Source organism: Condylostylus longicornis, unplaced genomic scaffold (assembly GCF_029603195.1).
Source record: "Condylostylus longicornis isolate FDR11 unplaced genomic scaffold, ASM2960319v2 ptg000013l, whole genome shotgun sequence".
Classification (NCBI taxonomy): domain Eukaryota; kingdom Metazoa; phylum Arthropoda; class Insecta; order Diptera; family Dolichopodidae; genus Condylostylus; species Condylostylus longicornis.
The window spans coordinates 1546703-1564622 of NW_026577982.1; the positions used below are offsets into that span (position 1 = coordinate 1546703).

At 22.7% G+C, this 17920-nt stretch overlaps 1 protein-coding gene across 2 annotated transcripts in view; it reads right to left on the minus strand.

The window, feature by feature from the left end:
* Positions 1-17920, minus strand: part of LOC129605172 (putative uncharacterized protein DDB_G0286901) — an 88093-nt gene that overhangs the window by 14607 nt on the left and 55566 nt on the right. The window contains exon 1 of one of the 2 annotated variants that reach the window (XM_055514761.1): positions 2737-2825. The exons of the other annotated variant lie outside the window; for it this stretch is intronic. The gene's annotated coding sequence lies outside the window, so the exon portion shown is untranslated. Of the gene's footprint in view, positions 1-2736; positions 2826-17920 lie in introns of those variants that run through there. 2 annotated transcript variants of the gene reach the window in all.

The following is a 17920-nucleotide window of genomic DNA, read 5'->3' on the forward strand; positions in this document are numbered from 1 at the left end:
TTGTTATATGTATGTATGTACATTGAAACAGTGTTAATTAAGAAAATTCCGGATTTTAAATTGGGAATAATTTAAATGTTCGGAACAATTGTACTGTATGTATGCATTATACACAAAGATTTTACATTTGATCACGAGAAAATAAAATAATAAAATTAAATTTCAATAATAAAACGCTGTGTAAGATTAACACATATCATAATTGTGAATATATAATTAAAACCGCTGGATTTAGAAATAAATAAATTTAATTAAATTTATTTTTTAAACTTAAATTTTAAAATTTTTCGCCTGATTTTATGCAATTTTCTAAAATTTATAAGTTGTACGTAATTTCTAATTTTACATTCAATATAATTTTATAAATTAATTTAATTAGCTAACAAATAATTAAATTTACTCATAAAATTAAATGTGGTGTAAATAATTAATAACAACTTACCACTTAAAATACAAAATCGAAATTGCAATTTTAATTTTGGGCTGGTGATGTCAAGAAGCTTTGACGGAAATTATATTTTGTGAAAATTCTTTTTCAATAAAAAATTATTCTCTACTTCAATACAAGTAAATAAAAATTACAATTAAAAAATTGCGGTACTTTTTGCATTTGAATTTTTTATATACATATATAATATGTATGTAATATGTATGTATGTATGTATGTATCATAAGTATTTTGCACATAACAATTTACAATTTTTTCAAAGTTATTTCACAATATCACAAATTTTTTTTGTTAATGTTAAATTTATTATACATATGTTTTTTTTTTGTATCATTTATTTAAGAGTTATAAAATTATTCTTTTTCCCGTTAATTTTAATAATTTTTTTACAACAAATTATATTATAGATAAAAAAAACATTTAGATTAAATTTTTAAAATAATAAAAATTTAACTCGAAATTGGTCTGAAATATAATGGAGAATAGTAAAACAAAAAATAATGCGAGACCAAATAACAAATTTATTATTAGAACTTTGTTTATCACTCAATTTGTCTACAAGCTATCATAAAACAAAACTGTATACACTGGAATACGTTAACAAACTGAGAAAGTGAAAAATTTGTTGGAGACTTTAAGGGTCCACCAAATGGTTATATTTAAAAATTTAACGATAAATATGTGATAAATTAATAATAACAATAATAATAAAAAAATGAACAAATTTATTAAACACAATTGATATATATATATATATTGACAATATTTTTAAAAATACCAAAGATTGAACTCTTTTTCTCTTAAAACCACACTAGAAATCATTATAAACAAACATTAAGAAAAACGTGATGTTTCCCTTAGTAAAAAAAAAAAACCAAATTAAAAATTATAGAACAAAGAATAAAAACCAGGTAGATTTTTTCGAATGACATTTACATATATTCAATTTTAATGACATTTGTTTTGATTTTTTTTTCTAGGATAAATTGATTGTATTTCATATGAAACTTATTTTGTTTTTCTTGTTTGCCATCACTGGTTGAATTTCTTTGATTTATTAACAATTTGTGTTTTGAAAAAATTTAAATTTTTTTTTGAATAAATGCACTATAATGTTTGTTATTTTTAGGAAAAAAAATTTGAATTTTTCTAAAAAAAATAGAATTTGCATTTTTAAGTAATAAAATTAAAACAATGCGGTGTAGGTTTATTTCTTGTTTTTTTTCTATATTTCTAAAAATTAATTTTTATTACTTCTATTTTAGTGGTTTTAATTTTCATATAAAAAAAATAAAATTGATATGGTCAGCACATAACCGACCGCAATATGTATTGTTTAATTTAACGAAAATGTTGTACAAAATTATAAAAATAACCTTTTAACACTTTTTCCAAATTTTAAGCTTTTAGATGCTAATAAGCTTTTAGATAATATACCTAGAAAAACGTAAATTTGGCTGTTAGTAGAAATTCATTTTACGGCATCCGAATTTTCTGAAAAAAATTCGTCAGTTACTTTCGGTAGCAAACAGAATTTAAATATTAAATTTCAAGAAATTCCGTCAATTAATTCCATTGATATGAATAAGTATGAAAAATCAAGCCCTAAATTAGTCACCGAGCACTTATATTCCCAAAAAAAAACAAATTTATTAATTTATTGTTTTAACACTCTAAACTTAAAATATAAAATTAATTTGTTGAATGCTTTCTTAAAAATTTTCAAAAATGTAAAAGCTGCCGGTCAAAAGTTCCGGTTACTAAAATCGATTTTGTCGAAATTGAGATACACCGGCAGATAATAAACTAATTTGAGATAAGACCGGCAGACTAATAAACTAATTTTGCGGAAATTAGTTTATTTATGTCTCTCTACCGTGGAGAAGTATGTACAACATCCGAAATTTGGAGCTGTCACATAACCTCCCAAATTGTACGCAAATGCGATCAGTACTTTTTAATTATTTTACAGTTTAATATATTTTTTTTATTATTTTATTTAAAATAAGAATTTATTAAATTTTTGATATGCACATTAAAATTAAATAACAATAATAAGATCTAGGAAGAGAGCACATTGCGAAATTATGATTAATAATAATAAAAAGATTAAGAATTTGGAAAGTAAAATTTAATTGAACATTGTTAATTTTTCATGGTTGAATATAATAAAGTAAAATATTAAATAATTAAGTGTATTATAAATATAAAATACATAATTAATTTTGATTTAAAAATTTTAATAATTTTCTATACTATTTATTGTATACATACATATATGTACATACCTTTTAATTTTAATTCAAGGTTTCTAATGCTTCTCTCTAGTATACACTCTTATATATTAATATATGCGTGTGCGGATGCATTTAAAATTTCTCGAAATGGAACACAATTGTGTATTCAATTCCCGAAAAAAAAAAATAATATTTTACTTAAATTTCTTATTTAATTTTAATATTATCCAAATGAATTGTTAATAGAACCATTCAAAATAAAAATTGCAGAAAATAAAATTCAAATTTAATTCCATTTTTCAAGTACATAATAATTTTCACCATAATTTCAATATCTCCAATGAAATTGGTAAATATGTAGAATGAAAATATAAAATAATTATTAATTGTAATTTTATATTAAAAAATTTCTAGAAAATATTCATTATCACCATATTACAATATTGTGTCGCCTTAGAGATAAAAGAACTTAGTGAGAAATTAAAGGAAATATTAAGTAATTCAACAAAATTCCTTATTACATTATTACTATGCACTTCAAATTATTTATTATAATTTCTATATGCAATTTGTTTTATTAAAAATTTATAATTTCACTCATTTATCAAATAAAATTCAACAAAACAAACTTTTATATTGCTCTCTAAGATAAATTATACATACAATTAATTAATTTATTTAAAAAATATTTTTTATTTCTCGGAAATTTCTCTATATCTTATTTGCAGCATTTTGTTTGCGGTTTCCTGTTTATTTACATAATATACAAACTATGTATACAAAAATGTCCTTATCAAATAAATAATTTTTAACTTAAACAAAATTACTTATTAGTTTTCGAATTTATTATTTTGTTAAGAATGTTGCTCACTGTTTGAAATTCAAGATACAACTGTTTCTTTTAGATATAACAAGTATGTACATATTATATTTTTTATATTGTCAGGAGTTTATTTCATATTTTATCTTGTTTTTAACCTAATTTTTTTTAATGTAAATTTTTCTATAAGTATATATATGTGTATTCTTATATAATAGTTATACTAAAAATCCCTTTTTTTTTCAATATGAAAATTTTATTTATTTCATATTATATCCGGAGGATGCAGAAAATCATCTCTAAGAAAATTTTCTCTATATATATATATATATATATATAAAATCTTAAATATTTACAAAAGTTGTTAAAGATTGTCAAGGATTTTTAGAATATTGTCAAGGATATTAAGAAATATTAAGTGTTTGATTAACATAATATTAATGTTATAGAGGTATATTTTATAGATAACGTATATAATAAATTTGTAATTTATATTAATGGCCTACGTTCTGTATTTCGAACAAATTCGATATTGGAATTGAAATTCACTCGATTTGAAATTTGATGTTGAAAATTGTTTCAATTTTATAGTCGAAAACCATCATATGATTGTCATTAACAAATAAAATTAAATATCTCTGACATATAAAATCGTTTATATACTTTTCTTAAGTACGAGTTGAAAAAAGTGCTAAAATATTATGCAACTGTGGTTAATAAAAGAAAAAAATCATCAGCTAAAGTTAAACAAAAACGTGGGTACTACGAAATAATTAAATTATTTCGATTTGGTTAAAATTTGTAGTAAATCGAAATGTGGAACCCAGCGAAAGCGTTTTCGAAATTACAATTCACAATTGTTTCATTTATCAAGTACATTTGGATTACAGAATATAAAATTTTATTTTCACATTTTATCGGCTAATATTTTTTTTTTTGTTGAAAACTTTAAAAAATAGTTATAAGTCAGAATGCATATTGATCTCCTTGATATAGATTTCCTCGTAATGTTGATAAAGATCCTATTGAGATTATGTACAGGCGTTTCCTTCGTTTTGGTTTTCGTTGTATAGTTTGGTCGAATCTGTTTAGATTGCCTCTTATGAAAATAGGTTTTACCTTTTATATAGTGGTTTCTAATATAGTTTTTATTCATTAACTTGTTGTGGGTAACGTGATTTCCTTGGTTTTATTGGATCAAATTTCTTACAAGAAGAATACCAGTAACTAAAAGCAAGTCAAAATGTTCAATGTTCAAATGAACTATAGGATGATTTTTTTTAATAACATTAGTAAGAGAGTGCTAAGGCTAGACTCTACAGTAGCATTGACTTTATTTAATTACATTCTTAGTTTATGGGACGGTTTTATCATACTAAACAACCTGCAATATTAAACTAATACTACTAAAATTATTATTATTCCTTTCCCTTTTCATCCTCTCTCAATCCACCTATGACCATTTAACTTTTAATTGTCAAAATAATGACAATTTTAGTTATGTTGTACCTGATAGCGGCCGTTATATTTTGATAGCGATGATATTGACGATAATTTTGCTATGCTAAATGTTTATACTAAACAATTGTTTGATCTATTATAATCATATATGCTTTAAATACTTTGTATGTATAACTTACTTATTATACTCATACTCTGTATGAATACAAAAATATTAACAAATATTCAATATAATAATTAAAAATAACAAATTAAATGAAATAAAAGCCAAATAAATGTCAAAGATGATTATCTAAAACGATTTTCACTCTTTTTATTTTATATAAAATTTGCATACGTAATTATTTATTAGATATATATATATATATATATATATATATATATATATATACATTTTTCATTTTGTAATTTTTATATTAATTTTAACAATATTGTATAAGATTGAAACACTTACTTTTGCTATTAAACTCCCTTTCCTTCCCACACCTCTTTATTGTAATCTCAATTTCCCTTTAATCTTATTTTATGTAAAGTAATAAATATAATGGTATATTTTATATTTAAAGGTTATTATTTTAAATTTATTATTTGGATATTTTGTATATAAAATGAAATGTGAAGAAATATTCATTTAAATCGAATATAAATAAAAATCACGTACACGTAAATTTTATATAATTCACGTGTACGAACATTTTTCCAAACATTTATAAAGAAAATCCTTAAAAAAAAATTGTCATTCATTTTTATTATACTCGTACAAGTATAGGTAGTATGTAATTATAATTTGAAATCTAAATATTAATAACAATTCTTAAAATTATTTTAAATAAAATTGGAATCATAATAGAAGTTTCAACGAAAAAAAAGGTTTATTTACTCGTATTTAAAAATTTTGATTTTTTTTTCTCTATTTTACTCTTAAACTCAATTACCTACATATGTACCCCAAGTAAGTATATTATTTTAATGAAATAGAAAAAAAAATACGTAGAAAATAAATGAAAAAAAAAATACATAGAAATTTTTATAGCACACGTGCCGTTTTTATAAAATTCTCTAAAAGTGATTATGGCGTTGGTGATATAGAAAAAAAAATTTTTTTAGCATTAAATTTTTTTTTATTTTTTTTTATTGTACTACACAACTATAGAGTACAGCTACAATTGCAAAAATAAAAAGAAAAAACAAAGAAAACATAAAATAAAAATTGTTGCATGTTGTTAAGTGTATTCAACGATTTTATTCAATTAATTATGAGTTCTATATGATGCTTGTTATATTTTTTTTCCGAATAAATTAACAAAATAAAAAAAAAGGATATGAAAATAAAGATTTTTCATGTTAAACAACATTTTTCTAAACAAGTGAAATTAAAATATTCGTAAAAAACTTATTTGTTAAATTATGAATTTATTTTGAACTATAATTATTAGGTAAGATATCGGAACAGCAACAGTGGAATATTCAAATTTACCGGTTCATTCATTCGAACCGAGATTTCAATTAGAATATTGAAATTATTATATAATATAAAAATGTTCAAATTCTTTTGCCAAAATGGAAAGAGCATACAAAAAAGAATCACATATAGAATTAAAAAAAATAAATATAGAGAAAATTATTGGCTCTTAGGTTGTAAGTCTAATTTGGCAATTGATAATAAGGTATTGATTTATAACAAAATCATTAAACCAATATGGCTATATGGCATTCAACTGTGGGGTTGTGCCAAGAAGATTCACATTAAATTTCAACCTTCCAGAATAAAGTTCTACGGGGCATGGTACATACGTAATGGTGACACATCAACAGAGACTTAGAAATTCCTTTGGTTGTAGATGAAAATAGGAGTTCTGCTACAAAGCATAGAGCTTGCCTAGAACAGCATTTAAATATAGAAGCAGCTCGGCTGCTAGACAATGGTGTTATGACAGCAAGACTTAAACGAACAAAAGCTTTCGATTTAATACAAAATACCAATTTCCTTTTGGAAGTTATTTAATTTCTGTACGGAAAAACCGAGTTAGCGCAGAGGTAATAGTTGGTCTGTAGAAAATTCTTTTTCGGGATTAAATGGGAAATTTATTTAAAACAATTTTGTTAAAAAAGATATTTCTACAATTGAGCCCCCCCTCCACCCTAAAAGCTTTTCATCCTTTGAAGAATAAGTAATTAATAATTTGCTGTTGAAATTTTTTTAACACATACTTAATTTATGACTTTAATTTGAAATTAGTTATATGAATGATTGTATAAACTAGAACTCTATCAATGAAAAGATGGACGAATATCAGTAGAACTCCATTGCATATATACGTATAAACATTTATTAGGCCGTGCTAATTAAAGCAGAGAAGTGCACTCAGTAGTGAGTAAAGTAATGAATGGAAAAAACTGACAGATTTGACAGATGAAAAATATTATTTGACAAAAACGTAGCAATCCTTTAGAGCAGTGGTAACAGTTGTTTTTGTTTAGAATTTATAGATGTTATAAACAGTGTTTTTGATTATTTTAATTAGATTTTATAAGAATTTATAAAATTTTTTTTTGTGTTTTATATCGGATTCTCCGTTCCGGCATTTTTTCACAAATTAAAATAAATGCAGTAATAAATGCAGTATAAACTGTATAATGCAGTGGCGTCAAAGTAATCTCTTTCTTTCGTGTTATTAGTCTCAATAAATAATTCCATATGTAGAAATATTCCTAATGTTATTCTGTCGTATTTGATTTTTTCTTTATTTTAAAAAAATAATATTTTTAATTTTAGTTTGAAATCAAAAATAAATTGTAAAGGAGAAATACACTATGATAAACGAGAATTTATTTATTTTATAAACTACATAAGCTACTTTCGATTGACCTAAATTCTGACTCACATAAAAATTTTTTTTTTCATAAGATTTTCACAAAAAATTCCAAAAATTTCTTGTAAATTACATTTTTTACATAACACAATCCGTGAGTCATAAGCAATATGTTAATGTCATTAAAAGATGATGCCAAATTATGGAACAACCCCAACTATATTCCAAAATATTTTTTTTTTTTTACATTTCCCTATTTTGTTTTCCAAATATTCAAAATTCATACAAAAAAAAAATTAAATAAAAATTTATGAATATATTAATTACAAATATTTCCTAATTGATTTGGCAAAAATTTTATTGAAGAAAAAAAAAATGTAATAAAAAAAATTAAAAGAAAATATTTTTCATGCATCATTTGGTAACCAGGAAAACTAGAAAATATTTGAAAATATTATTTTTATTTCATTTTTTTTTCTTTTTTTGAATATAATTAATAAAATTCATTTTCTTTCATAATTCAATGTCAAAAATCATCTCAAAAATTATGTTAAAAAGCTAATTATTCATACGTCATCATTCATTTTATGCTCATTATCACGATACCGTCTGTCAATAAAATGAATCACATTTAAAGCAAAAATATATAAAAATAATTTTTTTTTTTATTTTCTCTTTTGGTTTTTGGTTTTTTTTTCTAAAATGCAAAATATACAACATAAAAAGAAAATGAAAAATATTATAGGAAGAGAACAAATGATGATGAAACCTAAATGAAAATTGTATGCAAGCAATATCACATACATAACTTGTACGTATGTATGTATGTATATAAAAAAATTTGTAATAAAAAATTAATAAAATAATAAAGTTGAGTCCATTCAATGGTCTGTAAAATAGCACTTTTCCCTTAAATAATTGAAAATACTGTTCTTAAAAAATACTCTTGAATTACCGTCATTCATATAGTAAAATATTCAAATAATTGCATACCTCAAGGGATGGGAGAAAAAAAATTGAAAGAGGTGTTGGTTATGGTCGAATTCCAGGGTTAATAGCTTGAGTTAAGATAAATAATTATATTTTTTGATGGCATAACATTTACCGTCAAGTTTCTCCATTTGTAGAAATATTTAAAAGCTTACGGTTTCGGGAATATAAGGTGCCGAAAATTCAAATTTTACGAATTTACAGCACATTATATTTCATTACAATAATAAAAAAAATTGCATTTTTAGGATTCTGAGGACCTATAACTTTTAAAAGAGAGGAAACGGGCAAAAATTTTCTTTTACGGAAATAAGTTTCTAGTAAAGATTCATTTATACATAAAATTTCAGTTTTCTTTCTTAAATGATATTGTAAACAAACAATTGGACGGACGAACAAAATTAAAAAGCACTTTTTCAAATTTTTTTTTTGTGGAAAAGTGCTAAAAAACGAATTTAAATACTGACGCCAACATAAAACTCTAAAAGAAAATGAAATTTATTTAAAAAAAAATTTATAAAGCGTCTGTATTTTAAATTTTATTGTAACACACATACATACTTACATATGTAATTGATAATAAAATAAAATTTTGCCCACTCTAATGACATTTCCAAATTTCTTTTTATTTTTTTATAACAAAAGAATAAGAATACTCCCGTAAAATTTCATTCAGAAATTTCAAAGGAAATTTGATTGTGCTTGTGACCTCTAGGGTATTTCTATTTAATGTTCATTATAGAAATCAATATTAAGCATTAAGCTTTTATCAAGATCAAAAACTTTGGTATTTTATCTGATTTAAAAATGTTTTATTGTGAATAAACAACAACTATTGATATTTTATATGGTCTTAATACAAATTGTAATAGAACAGAATTAATATTGTTTACGAAAATTTTGTATTAATGTCAAATTTTCAAGAAAAACGTTTAATGCAGATGGGACAGCTCTAGTAGATGACACATAAATTCACTAAAAAAAAAAATTTATCTGGTTTATTTCGAAAAGCGAACTGAATATTTTTGTTCTTTTTTAATTCGCAAAAAAAAAATATTTTAATAAAAACTCGAAAAATATTTTTTTTTGTAGGTATATAATTTTTCGAAAGCAATAAATTACAAATCGTTTCGAACACTTATGTTGGTGTTTAATTTCAAATTTTATTTCAATTTTTATTATACAATTTTTTTTTATAGTAAAAACAGTTCCGTTCAAATTTTGTACAATTTCTAAAAATATTTTATAAATATTTATTATTTTTCTTTTATTTTTTCATTTTGTACAAGTACATACATATATAAAATAAAAAAGCAAATAAAGTTCATTTGAAAAAAAAAAAAATAAAAATCAATAGTGCTGCCATATTTTGTAATTTTTTTTTTTTCAATATGAAAATAAAAATTAAATTAGAATGTCACATTTATAAAAAAAGGTCGTAAATCATTTTACTAATTTGGAAAATCAAAATGACAACAATATTTTAAAGCTTAAGTATATAAAAAATTTAAATATATTTAATTTTAAATTAATTTTATATTTATTTCTCTTATTATTGTTGTTATATATACAATAAATTTATGTTAAAAATTGACAATTTACGAAAATAACAGCAGCATTAGTCAAAAACGAAATATTTGAGTTAAAAAATTTGAAGTGAATAAGAGATTTTATAAATAGGTAATCAAATATTCACTCGCCAAATTTCAAACTGCATCTCTTTTCAAAAAGTAGGAGAATAAACGAGCTTGATGTTTTCCTGTAAGTTTGTAGTCACAAATTATTTGCTACAATTTGACAATTTTATTTGTTATTCTTATTTGGTATTTCGTTATTAAATTGAGTAAAACTATTTCCTACACATAACTTTTTAAAGAATTGAAAAAAAAAAATTATATTATTTCTATAAAAACGAGTTTCGAATGATGGCAGATTTATTAACTAAAATTTAAAATCATATGTTTGTAAGAAAATTGTCCAGAATCAGAATTTCCAAATTTCAGTTACACATATCCCTTAATTACTATTGTTATGTAACATTGTTCTATAAAAAAAAAAAATCGTATTGCAAGTATTGTAATTATGGCAAAAATTTAATCTAATTACTAATGTAAATTCTTACATGCCAGTTTTTTGAGTTACGCCGTTTGTCCTTCCCAATGTACAACATTGAGTACATACCAGTTACCACCTATTATTAATATTATAATATAAAATATGTACATACATAATTTCCAAATAATTAAATAAGGAATTCAATATGGTAGGATCATAAAATAAACAAATGATTTTTTTTTTAAAATAAGTAATAAAAAATTTAATTTTAACTGGTTTTAAGAAAGTAATAAAGAAATGAAGGATTACGTAAAAATCTCATTTATCATAAACATTTAAAAAACAGATTTTGCATTAATATGGGCAGCCATGATATACGTGTATACGTCATATTTGCTTAGCAGTAATAATCATGATTTTTCTACACTATTTGTGACATGGAACAGAAATAATGTTAATAATTTGCATCGCTGAATTGGTACTCGTATATGGTATTGCTAAAATTGCCTTTTTTTTTTAAATTATTTTGCTGTTCTAGATTAATTAACTTCTCTCTGGGAAATTGCATTAAAATAAAAATGCATATTATGTGTAAAAATTTTTTATATTTCCAAGAATTTTGCATGCAAAAATCTTCTAAAATACTTTTACTTTAGATTTTTATTTTCTTATTCTTTCACACATAAAATATTTTAAGTACTAATCTTTTACACTTGAAATGCAAATTATTGTATGTTTATGAGCACGAATTATGGCATCTCCTTATATTGTGTACCTTTATGATTTCAAAATTTATTACCAATAATATTTTTTAATTAAAATCGAAAATTAAATAAATACTTTTAGAATTTCATACTTTTTGGCGGAACGCAATAAAAAACAAACATGAAGGCTTACTTTAGAATAAATTTTTATTGGCTTTTAAAAATTGTGAAGTTGAAAATAATAAAAATTATTTTGGTCATGCATTTGCGCTCAAAATTCAAATTATTTACGATAATTACAATATTAAAAATATTTGTTAAATTTTATATGCTCTAGAATTTGTATTATGCAAATAGCAGATTAAAAGCCTCAAAATGCTTATACTCGTATACGCAAGCAAAATTCTAAAAATAATTTATAAATTTTAAAAATTTGAGTTCCTATTAAATAAGAATAGAATATCTTGCTAAAATGAGAAAAGAATTCCACCAATTTTTTATTGAAAATCGCTAAAAATTTCAAATTTTACATTAATTACAAAATAATATTTGTCATTATTGTTAAAATTATATAAAAATTATTTACAAAAAAAATACATTCACAATAGCTATGTATACAATTTACACATATGCCTATTAAATTTTTTATCTTAGGAGGAAATAAAAACATACTTTTTTTTACATACAAGGTGACGGAGTTCAATTTTTGTTACTATAGCTTTTGTTAGTGAATAAAAAGAAAATTTTTATTTAATTAAGGTGTGATAATTGACCTTGACTTTGTCAAGATGTTCATATTAAACATCACTAGTAAGTATACAATATACTCTAACATTTTCTATAAAATATGATTACATAGATAATAATTTAAGTAAATATTAAAAAAAATATTTTTATATTAAGTATGATAAAAAATTTGTAACACAATTTTTTTTTTATTTCTTATTTTCTTAAGCAAATCAACTATAGCTCTTGTATTAAAAATTCCAATGTTCAAATGTTAAGTGAGTAAGTATATCACGCATTTCTTTGCCCATATATGATTTATTTGTTATATTTGCTAAAAAATTTCAAGCATAATTTCGCTGGTTAGCACATATGCAGGGTGATACAGTACCAAATTACGAGCCATATACCATTGCCGCCATTTTTAAGGCCTCTATTAGACCTTACAAAACTTGTTTGTTTGAAGCTTATATCTTTCTTGCAACGGAAGTTATAAGCAAAAAAAAACTTAGGTATGTTATAATTTCGCCAAAATTTTTTAAAATCGCGGTATTTCGGAAATGGTTCCGATTTGACATCAATTTTTTTGTATTTGTCTCGTATTTGTTGCTGAACTTGTTGCTGAATTACCCTGTACATTAGAAATTTAAATATTTCATAATGAAAATGACCATAATGATTGAAACTGTGAAAAATTCACAATATATTTGATTTATTTTTTTTTGATTTTAATATTAGATCATATTTAATTTAATAATAAAATAAAAAAAAAAAGAATAAAATATTTTGCTCGTGTGGCGTTCAATTATTCAATAATAAATTATTGATCAATTTCATTCAACTGTTCAACAACTGTATTATAATATTGAATAGAAAATTAAGGAAAAAAAATAAAATCTCAGTATTTTGAAAACCTCATTTTAATTGTCTATATTGCAAGGATTATTGGTAACGCTTTGGATTTTGTGTTATTGGTTGACATTTATGAAAATTACAACTGCTATACTGTTGTCATTTCTAAGACTTTTAGGAAAAATATAAGGTGCTCTTTTTGTAATACATGCCAATTGTCATTTTTTGAGAATGGGCATGCCTTTTCTTTTTTGCTTCTTTGTGTAAGCGGTCAGTTGCGATTTCGTGATTTTGTGCTTTTATTCTTCCTGAAAATAAAATTATTATAAAGTTAAACCAACATTTTTGCCTTAAAATAAAAAGGAGGCAGTTATACTTTACCAAGATATTTTAACAAACTCCTGCAAGTCATTTAAAAATGAATTTTCTCAAAGCGAAAAGGACATATCCTTTCAAATTTCCAATTTTTTTTAACTAGTTGAAAATTTAAGATAATTGTTTTTTATGAGTTTTATTAATTTTTACATTAAAATTTAATTAATTGATAAGAAAAGATTAAAAATATTATTAAAATTCCATAGGTTCTTAAACAGTAAGCATGAGAACTTGTGATTATACAAGGGCTTATATATATACGATTTTTTATTCTAAATATATAAATAAAAATAAATAAAATAAATCTTTCGAATGGAAATTTATTTGTATAAAACTAAAAGAGATGAAATAAGTTCTAAGAACACTTTATTTCATTACATTCTTTTTTTGTGGACCTTGAAATATTTCACATTGATTAAATAATAAATTATGTATTTATTATAAAAATATCATTAGCAAATAAATCAATAATGTTGCAAAAAAAAATGTAGAACGAAAATGGTTCAAATATACACGATAAAAAATATATACATACATACTTATGAACATACTAAACACATAAAAATTTGTTATATAATGAATTTATGTACCCTAAATTATGTTGAAAAACAAGCAAATTCCAAAATATCTCTAAATTAATTTCAATGATTTATTGTAAGTACTTATATATTTTCACATCTCATTTAAACTTTTTGGGCACCAGAAAAATATAAAATAATAGTAAATTATAAAATAAAATTGGAATTGGAGTTTCGAAAAACATGAACCCTTGAAAATGAAAGATGTATTTAGATATTAAGATTTTAATTTCAAAATTAGAATAGTGAATTATTTAATAAATATTAAGGAGTGCAGATTAAATTTGATTGTTACAAAAATATGAGTTTTATCAAATAATACGGTTATCGTTTTAAAAATTGGTCGGACAAGAATACCGTAATCAATATTGAGAACAAAACTATTTTAGAAATTAAACCAGATATAAAAGAAACATATAGTTAACTGTACTTTGTTCAAAGCAGCCGAATTATAAATATGAACATAACCACCAGACTTTATTCTTATTTTTCCATAACGCAAATCTATATTTTAAATTAAATAATTTTTGTGGGAAATTTTTTGGAAAAGGTGGGCTTTTTGAAAATCGCTTAGAACGCTGAACAAATCAGAACCGGCTCTGCAAGTATCTATATCTATAAGTATCTATATATATATATATACATATATATATATATATATCATTTTCACATGGCGTCTTATAAAAATATTGCCACCTCATCAGATATTCCTTGATTTTTGTTTGGTATATAATAGTATATAGGTTCAAATTAACACTTTCTCTTTCCCCATCTTATGACAAATAATTTTTAGCTAAAACAGATGTCAATTTATCTGTTTACGAGTTTAGATTACCTTTAAATTTGATGAGTATTTTATATATGTTGCATTTTATGATATTTCTTTGCAAATTATTTTAATTATTCGAGTTTAACAAAATATTTAAAAAATTAATCGTACACAAATATTATTATTATTATTTAGTTCATAAATTCTTCTTTTCTATCCGTATTATTTCCCTATTCCATTAATTTATTCAATTATTATCAACTTTTATACAATAATTATTTCTTATTATACATAGAACAAAAAATTTTTTTATATATAAAAATAAATATGATTTACAATACAAAATATAATTTAAATTAATTTTGTGCAGTACCCTTCTTGCATATATAAACGAATTTATTAAAAATTTTATTCGAAAAGAGTTAAAGATTTCCTTTTATAAAATTAAAATTACAATTAAGTTACATAAATTAATAGCGTTATTATTAAAATCGTTTTTGGGTCTTCATTTTTCTCTTATATATGTACCTAAGTTTGTGTACGTATACATATGTGTACTTTATATGTATGTATTTGCATATGTAACATAAAATGCGTGTTCTGCATATTTTTTATATTATTATTATAAATTGTATTCAATGGGTAATCATTCTTTATTGTAATTAGTTATAAGAATTTAGTTTTTTTTTTTAAATAAGTAATCAAAATAAATTAAGAATTTAAAATAGAACTACATTTTTTAATCTTTGTCTTCCTTTTCAAAAGAAAATAAAACTTTAAATTGCTCTGGAGTATTTGAGAGGGTTCTGTTGATTGAATTCTGCAGAAATTGCATTAGGAAGGAGTAAAAACTAACCTATAAATTTAAAATTGAGGGTTTGATATTTATTTTGCATATATAAAAATGTAAAGTCACATATCGGAAATATACTCAACTACTGTTTTAAATCACGTCTTTGTGTAAATTGGTGTAATTGGAAGTATTGTACGAACGTTATACATTTAGAGTTTTGAATAACTCTTCAAATAGAATGTAAACAAATTATTATGTAAAGCCATCTATTGGAATTTTGACTAACTACCGGAAATTTGACATTCTTTTGATTTTAAACAAATAATGTAAAAAAATATTTAAGAAAAATTTATTTTTTGTTATAAAATTCTTATGTCTTTATTACAAACGCATACCTCCTCACAAACACATTTTAATATTTTGTACCTTATTTTTAGGTTTCATGAATTTATAATTGTGTCTACCGAAGCACATTGTGTTTTTGTCATTTTATTCGGAATCTTATGCAGTTCACAATAAAATATTAAAATAATTTTACGTGATAAAGTATAAGTGAAGGGATTTAAAAAGTAGAATAAATTTTTCCCATAAAATATTTTTTATATTTTATAATTGATATTTCTAGAGTGCTACCTATATGAGACAAGAGTATATATAAGAAGCGCAAGGTAAACACAAATGATGTCAAAATGTCGCATGTAAAATAAATTTTTCTTAATTATTTTCGTTTAAAATTTTTGCGTTTTTTTTTTCATTTTAATTAAAAATAAATTTGTTGCGATTATATGCGAATTATTTAAGAGTTTTTTTTTCGCAAAGAACAAAAGGACATTTATTTGCTGATTTTTATATTATTTTTTTAGTTTTAATTAACTATAAAAATTAAAAAAATTATTTACCTATTAAAATTTACAATGTCGTAAAGTATTTTATTTAAAATAACAGAAAAATTTATTAATTTAATTGTGATTTCTTTGACAAAAATAGAAAAAAATTGACCTAATTTTTTTGTTGTTACTATATGAAGACTTAATTTTAAAAATTATACTCAGTTGAATTTATACAATAAAAATTTTATTAAAATAATTTTTAATATTAATGAGTAATTTTTAAAGATATCTACAAAAATGGCCGCGTATAGGACGCATTGCGTAGGATACGTAGGTACGCATATATAAGGACAAGGTAACTGAATTGAACACACCGCGTAGTCCGACATTTATTGTCGAAAATTTGTTATATACATATGTAATTTTAGATCTCTAAATTTTAAATTCGCGTATTACATATTTGAATGAGCAATAAGCATAGCAATTTAACATTATGCAGTAAAACGCGATGTATATATTAATTATACCAATACGTTACGTTGCGTACGCGTGCATTTTATTTAGACACTTGATTTAAAATGCACGGGTATAAAAACATTTTAAAACAAGCACTACGAGATTTGTGTCCCTGTGCGTTAGATCCCTTGAGAAGTACGCAAGAGAGTGCGAATAAGCTTTGAAAACTGTGTACATAAAAATTGAGATCGCAATTTTATTTTCAAATAGTGAATTTTTTGCGACTAATTAGTTGATTTCTTAAACGTTACAGTACCCTCTTAACATTTATATTTATATAAATAGATCGTCTGTCTAAAACTTCTAGCTTTTGTTTTGAATTTCACGTATGAAATTTAAACTAAGTATAGATATACCAAGTAGACATATACAAACTAAAATCAAAGGAATTTTTGTGCTTATACTAGACATTTCAATTATTCAATAATTAAAGAATCAAAATCACTAATAAGTGAGTGTAATTGTAAATTGTTTATACTCTATTTCTAATAAAATCAAAAGTACTTGCATAATGAAAATGATTCTAATCTTTTGAACAAGAGTAAACTAAATAATTTGAAACAGCTTATAATTAGATCAAATCGTAAGTGTAGTTACTATTGAAAATAATTTTCTAAATGACAATGTTAAATTTTTATAGGTTAGAATGTCAAATTTTCTAAATAAGATTCTAATCATTTTACACTCATAATATACAAGTCAAGAGCATTTTTATGTTAACTATAATATTTTGCATCAACATGTTCAAAACGTGTTTAAATATTTTATGATGTAATCATATTATATAACACTTTTTAGCACTCTATAAGTATATGTATATTATTCTTTGTATATGCACAAATTTGGCAATGAGATTTCCAATATCAAAATGTGTAATAGATGGATAAATTATTTGTTTTTCTTTTCTTTTTATAAATCTTGCAATTTTTACCATAAATTCTAAGATTCTTATT